The 19,337-nt window shown below is 38.2% G+C and overlaps 3 long non-coding RNA genes across 3 annotated transcripts; all 3 read right to left on the bottom strand.

The window, feature by feature from the left end:
• Window positions 1-6,556: 6,556 nt before the first annotated feature.
• Window positions 6,557-6,822, bottom strand: LOC116802729. The gene is made up of 2 exons (XR_004363098.1): window positions 6,791-6,822; window positions 6,557-6,735 (listed from the first exon to the last, which is right to left on the bottom strand). It is a non-coding gene; the product is annotated as an uncharacterized LOC116802729 (long non-coding RNA).
• Window positions 6,823-11,999: 5,177 nt separating this feature from the next.
• On the bottom strand, window positions 12,000-12,244 carry LOC116802731. The gene is made up of 2 exons (XR_004363101.1): window positions 12,213-12,244; window positions 12,000-12,157 (listed from the first exon to the last, which is right to left on the bottom strand). It is a non-coding gene; the product is annotated as an uncharacterized LOC116802731 (long non-coding RNA).
• Window positions 12,245-17,336: 5,092 nt separating this feature from the next.
• On the bottom strand, window positions 17,337-17,581 carry LOC116802730. The gene is made up of 2 exons (XR_004363099.1): window positions 17,550-17,581; window positions 17,337-17,494 (listed from the first exon to the last, which is right to left on the bottom strand). It is a non-coding gene; the product is annotated as an uncharacterized LOC116802730 (long non-coding RNA).
• Window positions 17,582-19,337: the final 1,756 nt, after the last annotated feature.

Below are 19,337 nucleotides of genomic sequence, written 5' to 3'. Positions count from 1 at the left end.
TAGAAAGTTTCACCCCGAAAATAATATATAAACCCGGAACATTTAATATCGTAGCTGACGCGTTAACTCGAATAAAAATACATAATATTACTAACAGCGATTTAGAATAATCGAACTCAGATAAAATACCCCGTTATAACAAACAGATGCGAAATTTACTATGCCAGGTCCATTTCACATAATGATGGAAATTACTAATAAGTAATCAGGTCGAAATATCTAAATATCTAATTTTAAGAATGAACTTTTTAGCAGCTATTGTATTATAAGTAACGATAAGACTTGTTTCACCTGATTACTAAATGGAGAAAAATCAATTTGCACTAAAATTCTAGAAAAATTTAAAAATATAGATACCATTCAAGAAGGTGCCATTCTAATAAATGGAAATAATATTGTGAACGATTCTCATTTAAACGGGTCATATTTTATTTATATACATTTATTTCATATACATTTAACGGCACAACTACAATAAATAATATTTTATACATCAATTCAGGAAATAAAATACTTGAGTTCATAACTACAAACTACTTTAAAAACCTGGAAATATCAGAATATATAAAATCCAACAATTCAGAACTTTCTCTTGGCAACATTAATATTTTAAACCCATTTATTGAAATTTACAATTGTAAAATATTAATTTTAATCATTTGTTATTTCATAACTATATTAATAATAAAATTCAAATATTACATATTTGTAACCAAACAAATTCGGCCAGAACTAGGAAAACCAAATAATGAGGTAGAATTTTTAACAGAATTTAATGAGCATTTAAACGAAATTAATAATTAAGGGGGACGCGTCATTTTAGAAGGGGAGAGGTATTGTACAGTTGAGTGAAGTGACCAGAAAAACTGAAGGAATAGAAGGGCAGTTAAACGCTAACAAAAATGAAGTGGAAGACTATAAGATCCAAACAATTGACCGAACCATAAAATGCGAAACAACATTAGAGGTAGTTAAATCTTTACCAAAGTTCACAGGTGAAATAACCCAATATGTAGGCTAGAGAGAAGAGTCAGAAACCGCAATGAGTCTATATAAAATTGAAATTGAACAATATTTTATCGCTTTAACAATTCTTCGTAATAAAATCATGGGAGCAGCACACGATGCTCTAACCAACTATGGTACCGTTTTAAACTTTCAAGCAATTCTTTCCAGATTGGATTTTATTTATAACGATAAAAGACCAATCCATATACTCGAATCAGAATTAAGCATCCGTAGACAGGGACGCATGACCATTACAGAATTTTACAACGAAGTAAACAAGAAAATGAAGTTACTCATAAATAAAACTATAATGACTTATGGAAAAGACAGCGTTATAACCGAAGAAACAAATAAAACAATTAGGAGCAACGCTCTAAGAATTTTTATTTCTGGATTAAACGGTTCAATCTCAGAAACACTATTCTCTATTAACCCACCAGACGTTCCAAATGCTTTGGCAAAGTGTCAGGAATTAGAGTCTAAAAACTTTAGAGCTCAATTTGCAAATAGGTATAATGGATTTAGGAATGAAAATAAAATTAAGAAATCAACCTTAGATTTGCATCTAGACAGAATAATAATACACCAAATAGAATAAATAATAATTGGCCGCTAAACGGAAAGTTGGGAGCGAATAACAATTTGAATTTTAATTATAATTCCAAAGTTCAAGCACCACCAGAACCTATGGAAGTAGACAGCTCCATACGAGTTCAAAATCATTCGTATAAAAACTATTATCGTCCTAGGAATAATAACAGCTAGTGGAATTATAATAATAACCGACACAATTTTACTAATAATTTCCAAGGAAATAATTATAACCAATACCCAGCGCAAAAACCCAACACAAGTGCAGGTCAGACAAATCAGTTGAAACACACCCCGCGATAAAACAGGAATCAACGGGAACTCTCACCAGCCAGCTCAAAAAAGAATGAGGGTAAATAATATCAACGAGAGCCATTTTTTAGATCAGCACCCTACAGAGGAATGCTCATATAATCTATTAATTGGATTCAATCTGTTAAGACAGATTGGAGCTAAATTGGATATCGAGAAAGGAAAAGGAGAAAGGAGGAGAAAAGGAGTATAAGGGAAATAAAGAGAAACTCGAATATTTTGACGAGGATAAAAACGATTTGTGTTTAATTGAGGAAAAAAATATTGTTCCATTAAAAAAATTTGAAAGGCAAAAGGTATTTAAAACCGAAACGGTTATTGCTGTAGTCAGTTTACATAGCTTGGGATCAAAGAATCCTGAGCACGCCGACGTTGAATTATCTGCCATTAATAAAAATAATAGTTCGTCATCATATTTTTTTATGAAATTAAAAAAAATTATTATTTTTATGAAATATTTATTTCTCAATGTTACGTCTTCTTTTTGGAAAATTTATGTTTCAAATTACAGTAGTTATAATAATTTCCTTTGTATTTGCTTTAATTATTTAGTATACTTATTAAGTCATTTGACTTAATATGATGTATGTAAATGAACCATTTTTATTATTTAAGTTGCGATAAATGCAGATCGGTAATTTTAAAAGAAACCGAGCATTTAACAGTTCCATCAGAGCTTTTCATACATGAGAAAAACTACTCTTTACTACTTTAAGCATTGCAAGTGGACTGTGATGATAGCTGATAAACAAAAAAAGCAAGCTAAGCTCAGCATTCTATCTCATAAATAAAAAAATTTATATTTAAATAATTGGCGACTGAAAACTGGACTCAAAATATAAAAAAAAAAAAACAATAGTTAGAAAAATAACTTAATTAGGGAACATGGAAATGTTTTAATGTTATACATTAAAATATTTCAAGTCGACTCGAAGGCCTAATTAATATAGGACCCCATTACAATTCTAATGGCCTCCCCGTGGTGTTCCCTGGGTACCGAATATTACATATATTACAAATAATTAATTAATATAACATAATATAAATAAAATAAGAATAAAATATAAATATGTAAACGGTAGCTAATTCGAGCGGCGATTTTAACAAACGAATATAAAAAACTTTAAAATTATAATTGTCAGGGAATTTTTATTTTATTTCATCTTATTGCTACGAAATTGGCCACAACTCCAAATATGTAAATTCGTTTCTTCGATCAGAATTGATTTCGGCCCGAAAATCGTCTTCTAGCACAACACGCACACATATACGCGTTCTCGTCTCTTGTTTTTACTCACACAAGCAAGCAAATTCTATTTTTAGATTTCTTATGCTCTCAGCGTGAGCGAGCGGAAAGAGAGCAAATTTGGCCTTCACCAAAAAAGTGGCTGCATAGTGCCAAACGAATGTATGGCCGTTACGCATCTTGTTATTCTAGTGTCTTTGCTAAGACTGTGCTACTACATGGTACAGTGGGCCTTATGAGTAGGATGAGTAGGATGAACCTACCACAACTCGGCCGTCCTGACTAGCTGATCCCCTGATCATGGTTTACATTGATTGCTTAGTTGTATGATGAATTCTTTTACCTTATTTATACATATGTACATACTATATTAATCTGTTATTATATTATTATTATTGTTTAATTGTGTCTTCGTTTATTTTTCTTGTTGCCTATCCAATGCTTAATATTTTGGATGCTCCAGACACCTTGGTATGGGTTACGAGATATCTGAAAACCTTCTACGTCTTTTAACAAGAATCTGTCGTTTCTTAATACTTTAGATATCACATATGGGCCTTTACACTTTGGAATCAATTTTCTAGAGATGCCTGCTGTACTGTCGAAATTTTTAACCATCACATAATCTCCTTTTTTTGTATTCTGATGGCTGTCTGGCGGTCTTGTCATAATGCGTTTTATTATACGCTTGAGCCTTTTCAACTTCATTTCTAATTTTTACCAAATCCCTATCTTCTTCAGTATTTTCTAATTCCTCTAGTTTTTCTTTTAATTCGTCTACTATTTTTCCTCTTTGCTCTAAACCAAAAAGAACTCTGCTTGGAGTTTTTTTGATGCTGCGGTGCTGTGTATTATTTAAGACGTGCTCAACTTTATCTATTACCGTGTCCCAATATATGCCTTTCTCTGGTTGTACCAGTTTCGCTATCATTGGACCTAGGCTTCTATTGACTCTTTCAAAAATATGTTTTTTGGATCTGCCTGAGTCGACTGGGCCGTAATGATCGATATGTATTAGTTCAAACGGCAGAAATCCTTCCTTGCCTGTCTTAGGGGAGAACGCAACACATTTTAAACAATTTTCTATATGGCTCAAACATTTGTCTTTGGCATTGGGAAACCAATAAAATTTAGAAATAACATCTAACATTTTGTCTCTACCTATGTGTCCGATCTCATTGTGATATTTATATAGAATATGATCTTCCATGTCTGTGGGAACATAAAATAAAAGTCTGCCGTCGTTACATTTTCTATAAATTATTCCGTTTCTCATTTCGAACAACTTATGTTCATTTTTTTTCAGCAGTTTCTTGATTTCTTGAACTTTTTGATCCTTGCCTTGGCAGATTACTAAATTGTCTTCAAACGTATTTGATTCCACTATCAAAATATTCGTGCATCTACTAAGAGCATCAACATGCTGCATCCTTTTACCCTCTCTATGTATGAGCTCATAATCGTTGTTCTGAAGCTCTAACGCTCATCTAGCTATTCGGGGATTAAGTTCAATCTTGGTAAGCGTCAAAGTAAGAGAAATACAATCAGTTATAATTTTAAAGCGTTTTACGTACAAATATATTCTAAATCTTCGCAGTGCGTGAATAATTGCCATTGTTTCCAATTCGAAACTGTGATATTTTGCCTCAGCGACTGTTGTTCGCTTTGAAAAATAAAATATTGGGTGTAATTTTCCATCCTCTTTTTTTTGGCATAACACCGCACAGAAACCAAGAGCACTTGCATCACAGTGCAGTTCTATGTCGTCTTTGAAATTATAAATTGCTAAGACCGGTGCCTGCACCAGCTTTTCCTTAAGAGTTGAGAAACAGCTCATTTCCTTTTCTCCAAATTTAAATTTTTCATCTTTTCTCAAAAGGTCATATAAAGGTTTCGCTAATGTTGAAAAATCTTTTATAAATCTACGGAAGTATGAACATAAGCCCAGAAAACTTTGAACGGCTTGTATTTTGTCTGGAACTGGAAAATGTTGTATGGCATCTATTCCTTTGTCATCAGCCCTAATGCCTTCACCATTTATAATGAATCCTAAATATTTAATACTTGTCTGGAGGAACTCACATTTATCCATTCGTAATTCCAATTTATTTTGAGCTAATCTGATAAACACTTCCTTTAAGGTTTCTAAATGCTCCTCCGAGTTCTTGCTAGCAATCATGATGTCGTCCATGTATACAATTACTTTGTTATCCCTTATAAGATCCTCGAAAATTTTGTTTACAAACCTTTGGAACACCGCCGATGCAGTTTTTAGGCCCATTGGCATTCTGAGAAATTCGAATTGCCCTAACGGTGTAACAAATGAGGTGTATTTAACTGATTCCTTATTAACAAATACATGAAAATAACCGTTTTTTAAATAAAGCTTCGAAAAAACTTTTTAGTTGACTAGCTTGTCTAAAAGGTCATCGATAAGCGGTATTGGATAATTAAAACTTTGTTCAGTTTTCTAAAGTTTATACATTTCCGTATGTCTCCTGTTTTCTTTTTGACTAAAACAATTGGTGAAGCATATTCTGATTTACTAGGTTGAATAATTCCCTCTTTTAAATAGTCATCTAATAGTTTTTGTAATTTTTCTTTTTCTGAGTAGGCAAGTCTTCTTGGGGCGCAGCTAAATGGTTTTGGCGTTTCTAAACAAAGTTTTATTTCGCATTTGACTAAAGGCTCGGTAGGCTTATTAACGCTTAAGTAGTTGCGTTTAATAATCTCCTTTAACTGACTGTTTAAGGCTTGGTTATTGTTTTCGCCGCATATGAAGTTCATTTGCTCATCCTCTAAGTGATCAATGCTACAAATTTCTCTAACAGCTTCTTCATAACTGGGCACAACCGCAGCATAAAGTCCGGAATCCGTCGTGAAGTTGGCTAAAGGCATAACTGTTTCGATGACCGTTTTGCTACCTGCTTCGTTAACAGTTTGACTAACTATACTACTCGCTTCGTTGGCTGTTTTATTAACTGTCTTATTAACTGTTTCATTATCCATTTGACTAACTGTTTCATCAACCTCTTCGTTAACTGTCTCACTAACTGTTTTGCTAACTGTCTCACTAACTGTTTCACTAACTGTTTTGCTAACTGTCTCACTAACTGTTTCACTAACTGTTTCACTAACTGTTTCGCTAACTGTCTCACTAACTGTTTCACTAACTGTTTCGCTAACTGTCTCACTAACTGCTTCACTAACTGTTTCACTAACTGTTTCACTAACAATATAACTGACTGTTTGACTATTTGCTTTTCTATATCTTTTACTATCGACTGGGTTGACCGTTCTCCTTCCCAAGGCGTCTGGATCCAGTTTCAACTGGCACGCTTCCATGAAATTTCGTCCAAGAACTACATTATGACTCATAGACTCGTCTGGGACCACGTTCAAATGAAAATAACATTTAACTTTTTCTTTTATAATGTAACATAAGATTTTTCCATGTATTGTCAGTTGGCTTTTATTCAGCCCGAAATAGGTTTCTGAAGCGGATTCTAAATTAATTTCCTTGGATACATTGCTTAACTTTGTAAATGACATTGGACTCCCTGTGTCTATGAGGCATTCTGTAGTTAATGGGATTTTATAGCTATTGTGAAAAAAAATCTTGACAAGTCTTACATAATTGTTGATATTGGCGCTCTTGCGCTCCGGGCTTTGTCCGACGAAGTCGGACTCCCGGGCTCTCCGGGCTCCCTCTTTGGCTTGAGACACTCCCTGGCGAAGTGCCCTTTGGAGTTGCAATTGGCACAACGTAAGTCCTTATTGGCTGCACCTCCTCCAGTAAGGCGCTTTGATGAACTGCTCCCTGTTTTGTGCTTCGGCAGACGGACTTCCGAGAAAGCCCGCAGAATTTGCATCGGCTCGGAGAAACACTGTATGCGCGCCTGATCGCGCAACGCTGGCGCTGGGATTTCTTCAATGATGTTTTCCAGGAGCTCCTCTAGATCGATGTTGATGTCGTTGGCCAGCATCACCTTCTCCTCGAAGTAAACAGCAAATTTCTCATCCGGATGCCATTCGCGTTTTTGAAATGCGTTCCTCAGTTCCCCTTTTGACATCTTGACCTCGAATGTCAAGATTAACTGTTCGCACAGCTGGTCGGTCGATTCTAGGATGCGTGTGGCGCTTGCGTGCAGCCAGCGCTGTGCGTTTCCTTTTATTTTGGCAATTAGCAGCATGTGCATGCATCCGTCGTCCAAATTGTAAATCTTTCCGATGTTCTGAAACTGCGTGACCCAATTGCGCGCACATAAGCTGCCGTCAAACTCCATCGTTACCTCTTTTGCCAAGGCAAGCGTTGTTGCAGGAGATTCCAGAAGCTTGTTTACATTTCGACTCTGGTGCTGAACAACACTACCAGCGGTTTCTTTTCCAACACTGTTATGTCCCATATCGATGTTATCGGCGGCGATAGTCACCTTGGTGCTATTAACATTGGCGTCGGTGCTGTTAGCGCATATGTTAACATTGCCGTGGTTTCCGCTGCTGTTGTTCTCGATGACGTCATTGATCTGGCGAGCATGAGCAGACTTGCTCTTGTTCGCGTCGTCGATATCCGCTTGGATCCTCTGCAGCACAGCCACGTTTGCCTCTATCTCGTCCCGAAGCTTTTTTAGAGTGGCTCTCTCTGCATCCACCAACGATAGCTGCTCCAGATCGAGGTTCTCCGGGGATTCTGACTGCAATGACTGCTCGTCGAACGGGATCGTGCGTGTGTCTCAACCCTGTGGCTCTCTCTGCTTTGGCCAGGCTGCAGCTCCATCCAATTCCTTTACCTCTTCTGCTGCTGATCCGTTATTTGGCGGTGAATCGCCACGCGTTTCTGGGGAAATGGCCTGCAGACGCACTATTAGTTCCGCTTTTGTGCCGGAAGTCTGACGTCCAAGAGCTTCCAACCACTTCTTTAGTTGGAGCACTGAGAATTGATTCCATTTAGTGTCAGGCATAGTGGGTAATGACCACTTCTGATGTTGTGGACGCCGAAAAATGAATATATGTACTCCATCCTTTAAATAATTTCACAATGCCTTTATTCGAATTTTCCCTTTAAGCACACGCAACCGAATGCCGCGTCTCGCGTATATTCCTCTTTTCTTATGCTCTCTGAAGTGTGTATGCGTTTGTGAGTGAGCTAGGTATACATTCTTATCTCTTAATGCTAGCTTATAAGTAAGAGCGAGATAACAATAATATTCTTATTCCTAACGGGGATATGATCGTATGCTTCTCTCTGCCACTGTGGGCTTCATACCTGAGACTGTGCTACTACATGGTACAGTGGGCCTTATGAGTGTTCATCCTACCACAACCCGGCCGTCCTGACTAGCTGATCCCCTGATCATGGTTTACATTGATTGCTTAGTTGTATGATGAATTCTTTTACCTTATTTATACATATGTATAAATATATGTTTCTGTTATTATATTATTATTATTGTTTAATTGTGTCTTCGTTTATTTTTCTTGTTGCCTATCCAATGCTTAATATTTTGGATGCTCCAGACACCTTGGTATGGGTTACGAGATATCTGAAAACCTTCTACGTCTATTAACAAGCATCTGTCGTTTCTTAATACTTTAGATATCACATATGGGCCTTTACACTTTGGAATCAATTTTCTAGAGATGCCTGCTGTACTGTCGAAATTTTTAACCATCACATAATCTCCTTTTTTGTATTCTGATGGCTGTCTGGCGGTCTTGTCATAATGCGTTTTATTATACGCTTGAGCCTTTTTTTTGATTATTTTCAACTTCATTTCTAATTTTTACCAAATCCCTATCTTCTTCAGTATTTTTTAATTCCTCTAGTTTTTCTTTTAATTCGTCTACAATTTTTCCTCTTTGCTCTAAACCAAAAAGAACTCTGCTTGGAGTTTGTTTGATGCTGCGGTGCTGTGTATTATTTAAGACGTGCTCAACTTTATCTATTACCGTGTCCCAATATATGCCTTTCTCTGGTTGTACCAGTTTCGCCATCATTGGACCTAGGCTTCTATTGACTCTTTCAACCTGTCCGTTTGCTTGGGGTGAACCAATCTTCATATGCTTAACATCGAACTCTAACATGAAGTCATCAAATTCCTTGGATGTAAAACAACTTCCCCTATCTGAAATGATGCATTTAGGCTTGCTGTATGCTCTAAAATAGTCCTTCAGGGCTGTAATGACTTCCTTTGTATTAGTGGTCTTTGTGGCGTATAAACGTACGAACTTCGTAAAAACATCGATCACAACAAAAATATGTTTTTTGGATCTGCCTGAGTCGACTGGGCCGTAATGATCGATATGTATTAGTTCAAACGGTTTGCTGCCCTTCGGAATGCAGTGCAGAAATCCTTCCTTGCCTGTCTTAGGGGAGAATGCAACACATTTTGGCATTGGGAAACCAATAAGATTTAGAAATAACATCTAACATGTGTCCGATCTCATTGTGATATTTATATAGAATACGATCTTCCATGTCTGTGGGAACATAAAATAAAAGTCTGCCGTCGTTACATTTTCTATAAATTATTCCGTTTCTCATTTCGAACAACTTATGTTCATTTTTTTCCAGCAGTTTCTTGATTTCTTGAACTTTTTGATCCTTGCCTTGGCAGATTACTAAATTGTCTTCAAACGTATTTGATTCCACTATCAAAATATTCGTGCATCTACTAAGAGCATCAACATGCTGCATCCTTTTACCCTCTCTATGTATGAGCTCATAATCGTAGTTGTGGAGCTCTAACGCCCATCTAGCTATTCGGGGATTAAGTTCAATCTTGTTAAGCGTCAAAGTAAGAGAATTACAATCAATTATAATTTTAAAGCGTTTTCCGTACAAATATATTCTAAATCTTCGCAGTGCGTGAATAATTGCCATTGTTTCCAATTCGAAACTGTGATATTTTGACTCAGCGACTGTTGTTCGCTTTGAAAAATAAAATATTGGGTGTAATTTTCCATCCTCTATTTTTTGACATAACACCGCACCGAAACCAAGAGCACTTGCATCACAGTGTAGTTCTATTTCGTATTTGAAATTATAAATTGCTAAGACCGGTGCCTGCACCAGCTTTTCCTTAAGAGTTGAGCAACAGCTCATTTCCTTTTCTCCAAATTTAAATTTTTCATCTTTTCTCAAAAGGTCATATAAAGGTTTCGCTAATGTTGAAAAATCTTTTATAAATCTACGGAAGTATGAACATAAGACCAGAAAACTTTGAACGGCTTGTATTTTGTCTGGAACTGGAAAATGCTGTATGGCATCTATTCCTTTGTCATCAGCCCTAATGCCTTCACCATTTATAATGAATCCTAAATATTTAATACTTGTCTGGAGGAACTCACATTTATCCATTCGTAATTCCAATTTATTTTGAGCTAATCTGATAAACACTTCCTTTAAGGTTTCTAAATGCTCCTCCGAGTTCTTGCTAGCAATCATGATGTCGTCCATGTACACAATTACTTTGTTATCCCTTATAAGATCCTCGAAAATTTAGTTTACAGTTTTTAGGCCCATTGGCATTCTGAGAAATTCGAATTGCCCTAACGGTGTAACAAATGAGGTGTATTTAACTGATTACTTATTAAGGAATACATGAAAATAACCGTTTTTTAAATCAAGCTTCGAAAAAACTTTTTTGTTGACTAGCTTGTCTAAAAGGTCATCGATAAGCGGTATCGGATAATTGTCTTTAATTAAAACTTTGTTCAGTTTTCTAAAGTCTATACATAGCCGTATGTCTCCTGTTTTCTTTTTGACTAAAACAATTGGTGAAGCATATTCTGATTTACTAGGTTGAATAATTCCCTCTTTTAAATAGTCATCTAATAGTTTTTGTAATTTTTCTTTTTCTGAGTAGGCAAGTCTTCTTGGGGCGCAGCTAAATGGTTTTGACGTTTCTAAACAAAGTTTTATTTCGCATTTGACTAAAGGCTCGGTATGCTTATTAACGCTTAAGTAGTTGCGTTTAATAATCTCCTTTAACTGACTGTTTAAGGCTTGGTTATTGTTTTCGCCGCATATGAAGTTCATTTGCTCATCCTCTAAGTGATCAATGCTACAAATTTCTCTAACAGCTTCTTCATAACTGGGCACAACCGCAGCATAAAGTCCGGAATCCGTCGTGAAGTTGGCTAAAGGCATAACTGTTTCGATGACCGTTTTGCTACCTGCTTCGTTAACAGTTTGACTAACTATACTACTCGCTTCGTTGGCTGTTTTATTAACTGTCTTATTAACTGTTTCATTATCCATTTGACTAACTGTTTCATCAACCTCTTCGTTAACTGTCTCACTAACTTTTTTGCTAACTGTCTCACTAACTGTTTCACTAACAGTTTTGCTAACTGTCTCACTAACTGTTTCACTAACTGTTTCACTAACTGTTTCGCTAACTGTCTCACTAACTGTTTCACTAACTGTTTCACTAACTGTTTCACTAACTGTTTCACTAACTGTTTCACTAACTGTTTCACTAACTGTTTCACTAACTGTTTCGCTAACTGTCTCACTAACTGTTTCGCTAACTGTCTCACTAACTGTTTCACTAACTGTTTCACTAACTGTTTCACTAACTGTTTCACTAACTGTTTCGCTAACTGTCTCACTAACTGCTTCACTAACTGTTTCACTAACTGTTTCACTAACAATATAACTGACTGTTTGACTATTTGCTTTTCTATATCTTTTACTATCGACTGGGTTGACCGTTCTCCTTCCCAAGGCGTCTGGATCCAGTTTCAACTGGCACGCTTCCATGAAATTTCGTCCAAGAACTACATTATGACTCATAGACTCGTCTGGGACCACGTTCAAATGAAAATAACATTAAACTTTTTCTTTTATAATGTAACATAAGATTTTTCCATGTATTGTCAGTTGGCTTTTATTCAGCCCGAAATAGGTTTCTGAAGCGGATTCTAAATTAATTTCCTTGGATACATTGCTTAACTTTGTAAATGACATTGGACTCCCTGTGTCTATGAGGCATTCTGTAGTTAATGGGATTTTATAGCTATTGTGAAAAAAAATCTTGACAAGTCTTACATAATTGTTGATATTGGCGCTCTTGCGCTCCGGGCTTTGTCCGACGAAGTCGGACTCCCGGGCTCTCCGGGCTCCCTCTTTGGCTTGAGACACTCCCTGGCGAAGTGCCCTTTGGAGTTGCAATTGGCACAACGTAAGTCCTTATTGGCTGCACCTCCTCCAGTAAGGCGCTTTGATGAACTGCTCCCTGTTTTGTGCTTCGGCAGACGGACTTCCGAGAAAGCCCGCAGAATTTGCATCGGCTCGGAGAAACACTGTATGCGCGCCTGATCGCGCAACGCTGGCGCTGGGATTTCTTCAATGATGTTTTCCAGGAGCTCCTCTAGATCGATGTTGATGTCGTTGGCCAGCATCACCTTCTCCTCGAAGTAAACAGCAAATTTCTCATCCGGATGCCATTCGCGTTTTTGAAATGCGTTCCTCAGTTCCCCTTTTGACATCTTGACCTCGAATGTCAAGATTAACTGTTCGCACAGCTGGTCGGTCGATTCTAGGATGCGTGTGGCGCTTGCGTGCAGCCAGCGCTGTGCGTTTCCTTTTATTTTGGCAATTAGCAGCATCTGCATGCATCCGTCGTCCAAATTGTAAATCTTTCCGATGTTCTGAAACTGCGTGACCCAATTGCGCGCACATAAGCTGCCGTCAAACTCCATCGTTACCTCTTTTGCCAAGGCAAGCGTTGTTGCAGGAGATTCCAGAAGCTTGTTTACATTTCGACTCTGGTGCTGAACAACACTACCAGCGGTTTCTTTTCCAACACTGTTATGTCCCATATCGATGTTATCGGCGGCGATAGTCACCTTGGTGCTATTAACATTGGCGTCGGTGCTGTTAGCGCATATGTTAACATTGCCGTGGTTTCCGCTGCTGTTGTTCTCGATGACGTCATTGATCTGGCGAGCATGAGCAGACTTGCTCTTGTTCGCGTCGTCGATATCCGCTTGGATCCTCTGCAGCACAGCCACGTTTGCCTCTATCTCGTCCCGAAGCTTTTTTAGAGTGGCTCTCTCTGCATCCACCAACGATAGCTGCTCCAGATCGAGGTTCTCCGGGGATTCTGACTGCAATGACTGCTCGTCGAACGGGATCGTGCGTGTGTCTCAACCCTGTGGCTCTCTCTGCTTTGGCCAGGCTGCAGCTCCATCCAATTCCTTTACCTCTTCTGCTGCTGATCCGTTATTTGGCGGTGAATCGCCACGCGTTTCTGGGGAAATGGCCTGCAGACGCACTATTAGTTCCGCTTTTGTGCCGGAAGTCTGGCGTCCAAGAGCTTCCAACCACTTCTTTAGTTGGAGCACTGAGAATTGATTCCATTTAGTGTCAGGCATAGTGGGTAATGACCACTTCTGATGTTGTGGACGCCGAAAAATGAATATATGTACTCCATCCTTTAAATAATTTCACAATGCCTTTATTCGAATTTTCCCTTTAAGCACACGCAACCGAATGCCGCGTCTCGCGTATATTCCTCTTTTCTTATGCTCTCTGAAGTGTGTATGCGTTTGTGAGTGAGCTAGGTATACATTCTTATCTCTTAATGCTAGCTTATAAGTAAGAGCGAGATAACAATAATATTCTTATTCCTAACGGGGATATGATCGTATGCTTCTCTCTGCCACTGTGGGCTTCATACCTGAGACTGTGCTACTACATGGTACAGTGGGCCTTATGAGTGTTCATCCTACCACAACCCGGCCGTCCTGACCAGCTGATCCCCTGATCATGGTTTACATTGATTGCTTAGTTGTATGATGAATTCTTTTACCTTATTTATACATATGTATAAATATATGTTTCTGTTATTATATTATTATTATTGTTTAATTGTGTCTTCGTTTATTTTTCTTGTTGCCTATCCAATGCTTAATATTTTGTATGCTCCAGACACCTTGGTATGGGTTACGAGATATCTGAAAACCTTCTACGTCTATTAACAAGCATCTGTCGTTTCTTAATACTTTAGATATCACATATGGGCCTTTACACTTTGGAATCAATTTTCTAGAGATGCCTGCTGTACTGTCGAAATTTTTAACCATCACATAATCTCCTTTTTTGTATTCTGATGGCTGTCTGGCGGTCTTGTCATAATGCGTTTTATTATACGCTTGAGCCTTTTTTTGATTATTTTCAACTTCATTTCTAATTTTTACCAAATCCCTATCTTCTTCAGTAATTTTTAATTCCTCTAGTTTTTCTTTTAATTCGTCTACTATTTTTCCTCTTTGCTCTAAACCAAAAAGAACTCTGCTTGGAGTTTGTTTGATGCTGCGGTGCTGTGTATTATTTAAGACGTGCTCAACTTTATCTATTACCGTGTCCCAATATATGCCTTTCTCTGGTTGTACCAGTTTCGCCATCATTGGACCTAGGCTTCTATTGACTCTTTCAACCTGTCCGTTTGCTTGGGGTGAACCAATCTTCATATGCTTAACATCGAACTCTAACATGAAGTCATCAAATTCCTTGGATGTAAAACAACTTCCCCTATCTGAAATGATGCATTTAGGCTTGCTGTATGCTCTAAAATAGTCCTTCAGGGCTGTAATGACTTCCTTTGTATTAGTGGTCTTTGTGGCGTATAAACGTACGAACTTCGTAAAAACATCGATGACAACAAAAATATGTTTTTTGGATCTGCCTGAGTCGACTGGGCCGTAATGATCGATATGTATTAGTTCAAACGGTTTGCTGCCCTTCGGAATGCAGTGCAGAAATCCTTCCTTGCCTGTCTTAGGGGAGAACGCAACACATTTTGGCATTGGGAAACCAATAAGATTTAGAAATAACATCTAACATGTGTCCGATCTCATTGTGATATTTATATAGAATACGATCTTCCATGTCTGTGGGAACATAAAATAAAAGTCTGCCGTCGTTACATTTTCTATAAATTATTCCGTTTCTCATTTCGAACAACTTATGTTCATTTTTTTCCAGCAGTTTCTTGATTTCTTGAACTTTTTGATCCTTGCCTTGGCAGATTACTAAATTGTCTTCAAACGTATTTGATTCCACTATCAAAATATTCGTGCATCTACTAAGAGCATCAACATGCTGCATCCTTTTACCCTCTCTATGTATGAGCTCATAATCGTAGTTGTGGAGCTCTAACGCCCATCTAGCTATTCGGGGATTAAGTTCAATCTTGTTAAGCGTCAAAGTAAGAGAATTACAATCAATTATAATTTTAAAGCGTTTTCCGTACAAATATATTCTAAATCTTCGCAGTGCGTGAATAATTGCCATTGTTTCCAATTCGAAACTGTGATATTTTGCCTCAGCGACTGTTGTTCGCTTTGAAAAATAAAATATTGGGTGTAATTTTCCATCCTCTATTTTTTGACATAACACCGCACCGAAACCAAGAGCACTTGCATCACAGTGTAGTTCTATTTCGTATTTGAAATTATAAATTGCTAAGACCGGTGCCTGCACCAGCTTTTCCTTAAGAGTTGAGCAACAGCTCATTTCCTTTTCTCCAAATTTAAATTTTTCATCTTTTCTCAAAAGGTCATATAAAGGTTTCGCTAATGTTGAAAAATCTTTTATAAATCTACGGAAGTATGAACATAAGACCAGAAAACTTTGAACGGCTTGTATTTTGTCTGGAACTGGAAAATGCTGTATGGCATCTATTCCTTTGTCATCAGCCCTAATGCCTTCACCATTTATAATGAATCCTAAATATTTAATACTTGTCTGGAGGAACTCACATTTATCCATTCGTAATTCCAATTTATTTTGAGCTAATCTGATAAACACTTCCTTTAAGGTTTCTAAATGCTCCTCCGAGTTCTTGCTAGCAATCATGATGTCGTCCATGTACACAATTACTTTGTTATCCCTTATAAGATCCTCGAAAATTTAGTTTACAGTTTTTAGGCCCATTGGCATTCTGAGAAATTCGAATTGCCCTAACGGTGTAACAAATGAGGTGTATTTAACTGATTACTTATTAAGGAATACATGAAAATAACCGTTTTTTAAATCAAGCTTCGAAAAAACTTTTTTGTTGACTAGCTTGTCTAAAAGGTCATCGATAAGCGGTATCGGATAATTGTCTTTAATTAAAACTTTGTTCAGTTTTCTAAAGTCTATACATAGCCGTATGTCTCCTGTTTTCTTTTTGACTAAAACAATTGGTGAAGCATATTCTGATTTACTAGGTTGAATAATTCCCTCTTTTAAATAGTCATCTAATAGTTTTTGTAATTTTTCTTTTTCTGAGTAGGCAAGTCTTCTTGGGGCGCAGCTAAATGGTTTTGACGTTTCTAAAGAAAGTTTTATTTCGCATTTGACTAAAGGCTCGGTAGGCTTATTAACGCTTAAGTAGTTGCGTTTAATAATCTCCTTTAACTGACTGTTTAAGGCTTGGTTATTGTTTTCGCCGCATATGAAGTTCATTTGCTCATCCTCTAAGTGATCAATGCTACAAATTTCTCTAACAGCTTCTTCATAACTGGGCACAACCGCAGCATAAAGTCCGGAATCCGTCGTGAAGTTGGCTAAAGGCATAACTGTTTCGATGACCGTTTTGCTACCTGCTTCGTTAACAGTTTGACTAATTATACTACTCGCTTCGTTGGCTGTTTTATTAACTGTCTTATTAACTGTTTCATTATCCATTTGACTAACTGTTTCATCAACCTCTTCGTTAACTGTCTCACTAACTGTTTTGCTAACTGTCTCACTAACTGTTTCACTAGCTGTTTTGCTAACTGTCTCACTAACTGTTTCACTAACTGTTTCACTAACTGTTTCGCTAACTGTCTCACTAACTGTTTCACTAACTGTTTCACTAACTGTTTCACTAACTGTTTCACTAACTGTTTCACTAACTGTTTCACTAACTGTTTCACTAACTGTTTCACTAACTGTTTCGCTAACTGTCTCACTAACTGCTTCACTAACTGTTTCACTAACTGTTTCACTAACAATATAACTGACTGTTTGACTATTTGCTTTTCTATATCTTTTACTATCGACTGGGTTGACCGTTCTCCTTCCCAAGGCGTCTGGATCCAGTTTCAACTGGCACGCTTCCATGAAATTTCGTCCAAGAACTACATTATGACTCATAGACTCGTCTGGGACCACGTTCAAATGAAAATAACATTAAACTTTTTCTTTTATAATGTAACATAAGATTTTTCCATGTATTGTCAGTTGGCTTTTATTCAGCCCGAAATAGGTTTCTGAAGCGGATTCTAAATTAATTTCCTTGGATACATTGCTTAACTTTGTAAATGACATTGGACTCCCTGTGTCTATGAGGCATTCTGTAGTTAATGGGATTTTATAGCTATTGTGAAAAAAAATCTTGACAAGTCTTACATAATTGTTGATATTGGCGCTCTTGCGCTCCGGGCTTTGTCCGACGAAGTCGGACTCCCGGGCTCTCCGGGCTCCCTCTTTGGCTTGAGACACTCCCTGGCGAAGTGCCCTTTGGAGTTGCAATTGGCACAACGTAAGTCCTTATTGGCTGCACCTCCTCCAGTAAGGCGCTTTGATGAACTGCTCCCTGTTTTGTGCTTCGGCAGACGGACTTCCGAGAAAGCCCGCAGAATTTGCATCGGCTCGGAGAAACACTGTATGCGCGCCTGATCGCGCAACGCTGGCGCTGGGATTTCTTCAATGATGTTTTCCAGGAGCTCCTCTAGATCGATGTTGATGTCGTTGGCCAGCATCACCTTCTCCTCGAAGTAAACAGCAAATTTCTCATCCGGATGCCATTCGCGTTTTTGAAATGCGTTCCTCAGTTCCCCTTTTGACATCTTGACCTCGAATGTCAAGATTAACTGTTCGCACAGCTGGTCGGTCGATTCTAGGATGCGTGTGGCGCTTGCGTGCAGCCAGCGCTGTGCGTTTCCTTTTATTTTGGCAATTAGCAGCATGTGCATGCATCCGTCGTCCAAATTGTAAATCTTTCCGATGTTCTGAAACTGCGTGACCCAATTGCGCGCACATAAGCTGCCGTCAAACTCCATCGTTACCTCTTTTTCCAAGGCAAGCGTTGTTGCAGGAGATTCCAGAAGCTTGTTTACATTTCGACTCTGGTGCTGAACAACACTACCAGCGGTTTCTTTTCCAACACTGTTATGTCCCATATCGATGTTATCGGCGGCGATAGTCACCTTGGTGCTATTAACATTGGCGTCGGTGCTGTTAGCGCATATGTTAGCATTGCCGTGGTTTCCGCTGCTGTTGTTCTCGATGACGTCATTGATCTGGCGAGCATGAGCAGACTTGCTCTTGTTCGCGTCGTCGATATCCGCTTGGATCCTCTGCAGCACAGCCACGTTTGCCTCTATCTCGTCCCGAAGCTTTTTTAGAGTGGCTCTCTCTGCATCCACCAACGATAGCTGCTCCAGATCGAGGTTCTCCGGGGATTCTGACTGCAATGACTGCTCGTCGAACGGGATCGTGCGTGTGTCTCCACCCTGTGGCTCTCTCTGCTTTGGCCAGGCTGCAGCTCCATCCAATTCCTTTACCTCTTCTGCTGCTGATCCGTTATTTGGCGGTGAATCGCCACGCGTGTCTGGGGAAATGGCCTGCAGACGCACTATTAGTTCCGCTTTTGTGCCGGAAGTCTGGCGTCCAAGAGCTTCCAACCACTTCTTTAGTTGGAGCACTGAGAATTGATTCCATTTAGTGTCAGGCATAGTGGGTAATGACCACTTCTGATGTTGTGGACGCCGAAAAATGAATATATGTACTCCATCCTTTAAATAATTTCACAATGGCTTTATTCGACTTTTCCCTTTAAGCACACGCAACCGAATGCCGCGTCTCGCGTATATTCCTCTTTTCTTATGCTCTCTGAAGTGTGTATGCGTTTGTGAGTGAGCTAGGTATACATTCTTATCTCTTAATGCTAGCTTATAAGTAAGAGCGAGATAACAATAATATTCTTATTCCTAACGGGGATATGATCGTATGCTTCTCTCTGCCACTGTGGGCTTCATACCTGAGACTGTGCTACTACATGGTACAGTGGGCCTTATGAGTGTTCATCCTACCACAACCCGGCCGTCCTGACTAGCTGATCCACTGATCATGGTTTACATAGATTGCTTGTATGATGAATTCTTTTACCTTATTTATACATATGTATAAATATAT

Source organism: Drosophila sechellia, unplaced genomic scaffold (assembly GCF_004382195.2).
Source record: "Drosophila sechellia strain sech25 unplaced genomic scaffold, ASM438219v1 U_21, whole genome shotgun sequence".
In the NCBI taxonomy this organism is placed as follows: Eukaryota; Metazoa; Arthropoda; class Insecta; order Diptera; family Drosophilidae; genus Drosophila; species Drosophila sechellia.
The sequence above is the reverse complement of the archived record's forward strand: the minus strand, read 5'-3'. Positions and strand labels throughout refer to the sequence as shown.